General features: G+C 40.0%; 1 pseudogene; it reads right to left on the bottom strand.

The window, feature by feature from the left end:
* Positions 1 to 1,338: 1,338 nt before the first annotated feature.
* Positions 1,339 to 2,360, bottom strand: LOC125346425 (annotated as a pseudogene).
* Positions 2,361 to 8,895: the final 6,535 nt, after the last annotated feature.

The following is an 8,895-nucleotide window of genomic DNA, read 5'->3' as shown; positions in this document are numbered from 1 at the left end:
CGCAGTCTTTGTTGCCAGAGCTCTGGCAAGCCCAGAGCTGCTTTGTCCCCAAAGTATCCTTAGAATCTTAATTGCTTTCCTGAAGGGCCTTTAGAAACCTGAAGTCCCAGCTTTCTTGCTGATAGGAATCCTTTGCACAGTGCCCTGGCAGAAGTTAGTGCTGAATCCTTCTTAGGGAGGTACTTCCTTCTACTGGATGACATTGTTAGAAAGTTTCTTGTTTTTCTAAATTACTGCCTATATCAGTTTGGATTAGATTTAACTGTATGTAACAGAGAAGTGTAAAGTAGTAGAGATATGTGTGTATACACACGTGTGTGCACACCAGTTATAGGGCTTGAACTCAGGGCCTGGGTGTCCCTTAGTTTTTTTGCTCAAGGCTAGTACTCTACCACTTGAACCACAGCTCAATTTCTGGCTTTTTGCTAGCTTTGGACTGTGATCTTCTGAATCTTAGCCTCTTGTATAGCCAGGATTACAGGGTGTGCTACTGGTGCCCATGTTTTTTTGTTTTTAACTTTCTCATTAATATTCTTTCTTGAAATATTCTTGTCTTCTTTAGCTTGGTCTTTGCAACTATGGTTTTCTTAATGTATAACTTTTGGATTTTGCTTTGGGCGACAAATATTACATTATTACTAATATTTTATGATGTTTACACACAACATTGAAGAGAGCATTGAGGACTTTCTGTGAAATAGTATAGGCACTTTCTGGCTTTTTTTTTTCTATATATGTGGTGCTGGGGAATCGAACCCAGGGCTTCATGTATATGAGGCAAGCACTCTTGCCACTAGGCCATATTCCCAGCCCAGTATAGGCACTTTCTAAGTGTGAAGTGCGCTTTCTTTTCTTTTCTTTTTTTTTTTTAGTTGTATAGCCCTTTATTAGCAACTAAAATAGAAGGTATCTGTTGTACAACATGGGTAGTAATTGTCTATTAATGGGGGTTTATTGTATTCTAATACAGATCATTTATAAATGCAATTCTTTATTAAAAAGCTTCCACCCTTATTTTGTTTGTGTACAATTTGCAAAACTATTTGAAAGCAGAATATATGTGCACAAGTCTGCAAAGAGTGCAAATTTAGGATATGGTAAATGCTTTACAAGTCACTTTCAAAAAACTGCCAGAACTTGGCCTTTACATTGTTATCTCTTTTAATGAAAATATTTTTGATGCCAGCCTTCATTCCACTGCCCAAAACTATAAAGCATTTATTTAATGAGTTGAAATTAAGAAGGAATACACCTACTAGAAAAGAAGAGAAGAAAGTTCTATTAGTTTGAGGTTTCAGAATCCCCCCAAACCAAAACCAGTGTAAAGGATTCAGTGTTTCAGTGGACTGTGAGAGCTCCAGCCACATTACTCACTCAACTGTCCTGCCAGTTTCTACACTGGCTAGACTGGGCATAATTCAAAAAGGAAAAGCTCATATTCATCCCATTCTTCTGGAGTTCTGTGATAGCATTTAATAATACCCCAATGGGTTGTCTTCCACATATAGTATTATCGTATTTCTTCAAGTAATTGCTAAAAGACACAGGATCTAATTGTTCTATAATACTCATACCCATTTTATCTAGATGTTCAATGGATCTATTAATCTCCCCCTGGGATTCATCATAGTAACTGTAACGGAACCTTTGACCCCAATGGCAGAAATCAGAAGAAACCATAAAGAGATTACTAGGATCCACTAGATATTTAGTGAAGAGTTTTCCGAATTCCTGTTCTTTTGACTCACTCAGAGCTCCAACCAGTACAGGAATAATGGTAAACTCATCCTTATGGCTTTCCATGGCTTTAGCTGTGTAAGGCAAATGCATTTCAATACTGTGTTCATCTTCTTCAGTCTTTAGGGACATGCGTTCAAACATCCCTGTCTTCCATAGCTCTCTGTAAATCTTTTGGTCAATACAAAGGTCATAGAGAGGTGTCCTATATATGTTCACACTGGAAAGTGCACTTTGAGAGAGGCAGTGATGAGAAGGCCCAAGGATGAAAACGCTTGTGTAATAGATGGGTCCACTTGTTTGTAAGCATGGGCAGCACAAGACCCGCAGTACGTGTATCCTGCATGGGGTGCAATAATGGCTCTAGCAGGTCTTTTTGTAGACTGTACTTGTGAAAGCCAGCCTTCTAGTTGTGCATTCAGCTGCAGTCCTGAGGCTGTGTACCAGCTCCCGGCGTGGCTGGCTTCCTGGCAGACCACTCGGTTGGACAACTTGGTGCCTGTGCCGCCTAAGGTGCACGGGGATGAATGAGGAGGAGGCTGTGGCGGTGGAGGCGGTGGCGGCGGGAGCGCCCCGGTGAGGGGACGGGACACCGCGGGCCCAGCCCAAGAGGAGGCGGCGGCGGGGAGGGGATCGGCCCAGCCCAGGAGGAGGTGGAGGAGGAGGAGGAAGAGGCCGCAGTCTCCTCCGACTCCAGCGAGCGCCGGAAGATGGGGCCCTCGGCGGCTTTACCGAAGCACGGCCCCGGAGTCCGGGGCTGGTCCCACTGCACCGCCCCCACGTCCCCCTCCCCGCCCGGCCTCCCGAGCCGCCGCCGCCGCTGCCGCCGCCGCCGGTCTGAAGTGTTCTTTCCTTCCTGTAGTTCTCCCAGAGAACAAAACCTACCATATTCTTGTTTGTCTAGTCTATAAATACTAATAAACATTTGATGGGATTATTTTTTTGAAACATCACAGTTTCTACTTTATTTTTAATTATCTTTAAATAGTTGTGCAGAGGAGTGTCAATTCAACATGTCAATCTATGAGTACATTGGATCTTCATCAATCTTGGTTCTTATTGATGTTATTAGGCCCTGTTGAGTGAATTTAGAGTTTTGAAACACCATTCATAGTCATTGTCCTTCTGGGATACTTTAGAATCTTAGTGATACATCGAGAATTAGAGAGCCATATTCCCTGGAAACTTTCTGAAGCAGTTAATGTACTATTTTAAACTTCATTTTGGTAGATGGGTCTAAAATGGGACAGTTTATAACCGATCTTTTCCTTTTTCTGTGCTAGGGTCTGAACAAAGTGTCTCATGCTAGGTGAGTGCTCCACTGTGGAGTCACACCTCCAAGCCCTTATCCAGCCCTTTCTGAATGAATTTTTTGATCCTCTCTTGGGAATCATGACCATAGTATTCAACAGCAATCTATTTGGATGACTGAAACATACAAACGTATGACCCACAAACATAGCAGGTGACTGGTTTAGTCATGTTTTCTTGTTAGGTAAGAGGACACTTTGCAACCTTATCATTAATTTAGTAGATTGGTAAAGGTTAAGACTTGTCTTTGCATACTTCTTACCAAACTGAACGGAGCTCATTTCCAAGAAGTATTTTATTACCTGTAAGAAAACACAGGAACACCGGAGTCAGCTACTTAAGGCCTTTCCCAGCTTCTTTGTGACTTGGCTTGGACTCTGTTAAGATTGCTTTCCCTTGCTGCTCATGAAGAAGAAAAGAGAATATTTATCATCAGAGATTTCAGATTCATCAAGTACTTAATAAGTGTTTATTATCTGTAGTCATTTTCTTACTTCATTTAGTATTCACAAAAACTTTTCTTCTGAACTTTTTTTTTTATTTTACAAATGAGCAAAATCCAGTCACATAGAAGTTCAATAATATCCCAACAGCACAGCCGTGAGGTGAGGGCTTGAGTTAGAGACAAAGCTTTTTATTACCAGTGGTGACTTTCTATGAACACACGGCTGCCTTTGTGTAGAGCAGTCAGCTTGCTTGCCCATGCCACCGAAGAAGGGAGGAGGGAGAGGTCACTGTCCCTCTCATATTCCTGTAGTCAGGAATTGCCAATGCAAACGGGTTCTTACAAAGTTTCATCCTATTAGCAGTTAGTAATTCTGTTTACAAACTCTTAAATCCCATAGTTTAACTTAATACCTTTTGTGTCTAGTTTATTTATTTATTTTCAAATTTTTATTATCAAACTGATGTACAGAGAGGTTACAGTTTCATACATTAGGCATTGGATACATTTCTTGTACTGTTTGTTACCTTGTCCCTCATACCCCCCTCCCTCCTCCCACTTTCCCTTTCCCCCGCTGAGGTGTTCAGTTCACTTACACCAAACAGTTTTGCAAGTATTGCTTTTGTAGTTGTTTGTCTTTTTTTTACCCGGTGTCTCTCAATTTTGGTATTCCCTTTCAGTTTCCTACTTCTAATACTAGTATACACGGTTTCCAATATACTCAGATAAGATTACAGAGATAGTGTAGGTACAACCACAGGAAGGTGATACAAGAACATCATCAATAATAGAAGCTACAGATACAGATGGGACGTTGAAAGTAGTTACAACTGTGATATAACAATCGTTTCCATAACATGGAGTTCATTTCACTTAGCATCATCTTATGTGATCATAAGGGTATAGCTATTGGGCTCTTGTGATGCTCTGCTATGACTTGCCTAAACCTGTACTAATTATTCCCAATAAGGGAGACCATAGAGTCCATGTTTCTTTGGGTCTGGCTCCCTTTACTTAGTATAATTTTTTCCAAGTCCTTCAATTTCCTTATGTGTCTAGTTTATAATGTACTCATCAGTTACTTCCTTATTTCTCCCGAGTTCCTCAGTCCCAGAGACAACCTGTTTCCTTTCTGCCTATAGATTTTTGTGCTTTTTCATGCAAGTGTTTGATAATTTCATATGAAATTATGTGGTCTCTTGGTTTTTCCTCCCCTCCTCATTGTAACATTTTCAATGTGCATCCTTTTGTAGTGTGGATCTTTGTGCTCCATATTCCTGTAATTGCAGAGCTTTCCTAGAGGAATTTAAGTAGGTCCTGTAGCCAATTGGGTTTCCATGTAATATAACCTTTTTACATACTAAGGCTACCTCTGTGATTGAGTGAAGAAGGGGTTATTGACTGGAGGATATGGACCCAAATGTTCTGAACTCTTTGTGATTTGTTTTCAAGATCTTTTGTTCATGAGCATTTTCTGGTGGGACCTTAGCCATTGTATAGATTTTCTAGCTTTTGTTAAAAAATAATTTTAGGGGCTTGGCATGTGGCTTAGTGGTAGAGTGCTTGCTTTGCATGCATGAAGCCCTGAGTTCAATTCCTCTGTACCACATACATAGAAAAAGCCCAAAGTGGTGCTGTGGCTTAAGGGGTAGAGCGCTAGCATTGAGCAAAAGAAGCTCAGGGACAGTGCCAATGCCCTGAGTTTATGCCCCAGGACTGGCAAAAAACCAAAAAGGTGATTTCAATAAAGTGAAAATATGACTCTATGACTCCTAGATAGGTGTAAAATGATCCTATTAAGGTTTGAATTTACACACGCAGATATTATAACTTTTCAAAAGAGAAATCTGTAGAAAGATTTTTATATTAAGGAATATTCAAATAGATACATAAATAAGAGCAAAACAAGTTTCTTCTTTACTGAGGAAGCAATCAGCTGAACTGTTACTCAATCTTGCAGAATTGGCTTGTTTACAGGTGAAAATACATTTGCACTTCATCAGTTAACTACAACTTTGCGAACTCTTTAGAAGAGTTAGTTTCAGGTCAGATTCAGGAAGGAACCCACAGGGTTTTCTAGATAATGCTACTTTCCCCTTGGCACACACACTTGCCTTTTGCTCTCTACATGTTATCAAAACATCTGAAACTCTTCCAGTGATTAAATTCCTCCTTTGCTTTCTTCAGTTTTTAAAGTCACTTGCTGCTGTTTGGCTTTGGAAGGCAGAGTTGGCAGACTTTCCCAAAGGGTGTTGATGTCGTTGAAGTTTGTCAGAGAACATGGATAGGCTCCTATTTTACTCTTTGAACAGGATTATGTGTCAGAAATCTTGAGAGAAGTACTCTCAGCAACTTACGTTTTGTATGTTTTCAATACCTATCTCTGTCAATATCTGTCTGCTATCTCTGACAGCAACATGACTATTTTAGGGAAGGTATTTCTATAAAAAAAAGTTACAAATTTGGAAATGCTAGGACTAACTCTGAAAAGATACATAATCCTGATAGTAAGGTAAGAAGTAAGTAAGGTAAGAAGTAAGTAAGAAGGTAAGTAAGGGAGAAGCTTAGCTCACTTCTCCCATTGCTAAAAGGAACAGACTTTCCTTTGGGAGGAATAGGTGACTTTTTCAGTAGTTCTTGCTTCGTATCTAAGGAGCTCTATTTCTAGTCTCTAGAGGATAATGCACTTCTTTTGAGCTTTGAAAGATAGTCTCTCTGAACCTGCACAATAAACCAGGTAGCAGTTCATTCTGATACCATGTTCATTCTTGAATATGTTTTCTCATTTTTCATTCCTGCCAACGCTATAGTTACTGTCAACTACAGCTCATAGCAGTTCTGTGTATTGAAGTTAGTTTTACCCATTTTACTCTTCTCTCATAGTTCAAGAGCCCTCCAGTACCCTTTGATGCATTTTATAAGTACTTGGAATTGTTAAAAGAATCACTATCTGCCCTTACTCGATGCCTTGTCCTGACATAAGCAAACCAACTGTTAGCAGTGCTTGTCCCATCAGCTTTTATGCATTTAAAGGCTTTGATTTTCCTTGAGTGCACTCCTGATGACTCCTGATGTCTACTTTTTGAGGCCAGGTGGTTTCCCCTCTTAGTGGTGGAAAGGTGCATTGCCCCAGGATTGCAGTGCTAGGTGCTGAGCAGGTAAATCTGGAAGTGCTTGTGGAATAGTTCTGAGTGACATCTCTGACTTTGACCCAGTGCATTTGGAAGGGACCCTGTTGATCATTAAGCTTTTTGAGATGAACTCTCTGATACTGGGCAACTTGACCCACATAGTAGAATTGTAGAGGAGTGTGGTTTGCTCTTGACCTCCTAAGAAATGAGTCTGTTGCTTCAAACATTTTTTTTTTGTCATAACTACTGGTTGCTTCAATAGTTATTTGGCTTTGTTGCTCAATTGTCACTTCTTCTTTAATGACACAAGGGGCTTTTCCCTTTGGGCTTGTGATCTGTTTTTGCTGATAACTGTAATGCTGCTTGAGTCAACAACAACAGCAGTGTTTGTGAACTTTGTGAAAGAAAACCACTGTCTTGATTTTTGTATTTTTAAGGCAGAAGTAGAGTAAGGATAGATACTTTGACTTTGGGTTTCTTATCTATTTTAACTAAATGATCTTAAGAATCTTCTTTTGTTTTTTGCCATTCATGGGGCTTGAACTCAAGGCATGAACACTGTTCCTGAGCTTCTTTTTACTCAAGGTTAGCTCTCTATCGCTTGAGCCACAGCACCACATCCATCTTAAGAGTCTTCTAAGTACTGGGTAAATCTGGTTTTCATCTATCTCCTCCACTCCTCCCCCATTCCTTTAAAGTTTAAATCCCTTTAAAATTTACATTTCTGCTCTTGTGGAAAAACTATTTGGGGTTAAATCTTTCATTTGTGTTAGAAAGGAAGAATGTGAGAGGAAGAAAGGGACTGGAGGAGTTCTGAGAAAAAAACTAAGTTAGGGGCTTAGATTCCTGGGCTCTGCTCTCTCACAAGCCTATCTGAATGAGCTTAGTCACACCTTTTTCTCTTTGGGGCTTCTGCTTGCAAAATGAGAATGTTGCACTTGATATTTAAGGTTCTCTTCAGCAGCTAGATTTTATGTTTCTCAGGGGCTGAGAATTGCATCAGTGCCCAATCTGGGGTTTGTGCTGTTATCAAGGTCCCCCAAAATGCCTCATCCTCCCCCCCACCAAGGAGAAAGGCTACATCACCCACAGAGGTCAATGAGTGCAATGAGTTGTTGGTATGGTGAGGTGCTTTTTCATTGGGGATTGAGCTTTGGTTGTTTGTAGTAACCTAGAAGGACCTAAATGATGCCAGCTGATGAAATTTCTGTGATCGATTAGATACAGACTCAAAAACATTGTCAAGGTTTATCCAACAACATTGGATGTATTATTCTGCCTCTGGAGATATGAATTTTAGATATATATCTCTTCTTAAAGTATTTCTTTGACTCCCAGGGCTCGTGTTAAGAATCAAACCAATAACAAAAAAATATATTCTCACTGAATTTAATTTTATAATGCTAGTGAGGAATGTCTTCATATATTATTTTAAAGGCCTTTAAAATTTGGTTCATATTTTCTGGTCCTTTACTATCTCTAATACTAGTTCTATTATTTTTCAGTCAGTGCTATAAAGAGTTGCTGATTCTTCAGACATCTTTTGACATTGTTACTTACAAATTTTTGTGTGAATTTGAAATTAATGCCTGCAGAAGGAAAGATTATTAGAGGGATGATTCTTTCCATGCATATACACTGCTTCACTGTAGAGTCTGACCACAGGGTAACACAAGGTGACTTTTTAGCTGGTGGAAGTCATGGCATACCTTTGATGATGACAGACGTCTCTGGTCTTGGCCAGTTTTCCATTGGAACTGCTGCTGCTTTGCAAAACTGAAATTGTTGATGGCAACAATGGGTTCTCAGGAATGACCTCAAAGAACTTCTGGTGGTTGTAGAGGTACTTCCAATAAGCAGTTTCCATAGACAGCCTTTGTGTGATCCCAGTACTTACCTCATGTTAATTGCATTTTATCACAGTCTAATTACCAGGCTTATTAGTGTAGTCCATTTGGGCTGCTTTAAAAATGCCAAAAAGTATTTCTACCAAACAGTGGTCTTATAAAGGTACTAATCCTATCTACGAGGGCTTAATCTTCATGATCTGCCCACTTCCCGGGGTCCACCTTCTAAAAGCATGAGTTTTGGGGATAGATTTCACCATAGAAGTTTTGGGGGAATGTAAACTTTCAGTCCAGCTGGGTGTCAGCAGCTAATGCCTGTAATCCTATCTACTCAGGAGACTGAGATCTACAAAGTGCAGTTTGAAGCCAGTCTGTACAGGAAAGTCTGTGAGACTCTTATCTCCAATAAACTATTCAGAAAAAG

Source organism: Perognathus longimembris, chromosome 2 (assembly GCF_023159225.1).
Source record: "Perognathus longimembris pacificus isolate PPM17 chromosome 2, ASM2315922v1, whole genome shotgun sequence".
NCBI classification, from domain to species: Eukaryota; Metazoa; Chordata; class Mammalia; order Rodentia; family Heteromyidae; genus Perognathus; species Perognathus longimembris.
Note: the sequence above shows the minus strand (reverse complement) of the source record. Positions and strands in the feature narration are given on the sequence as shown.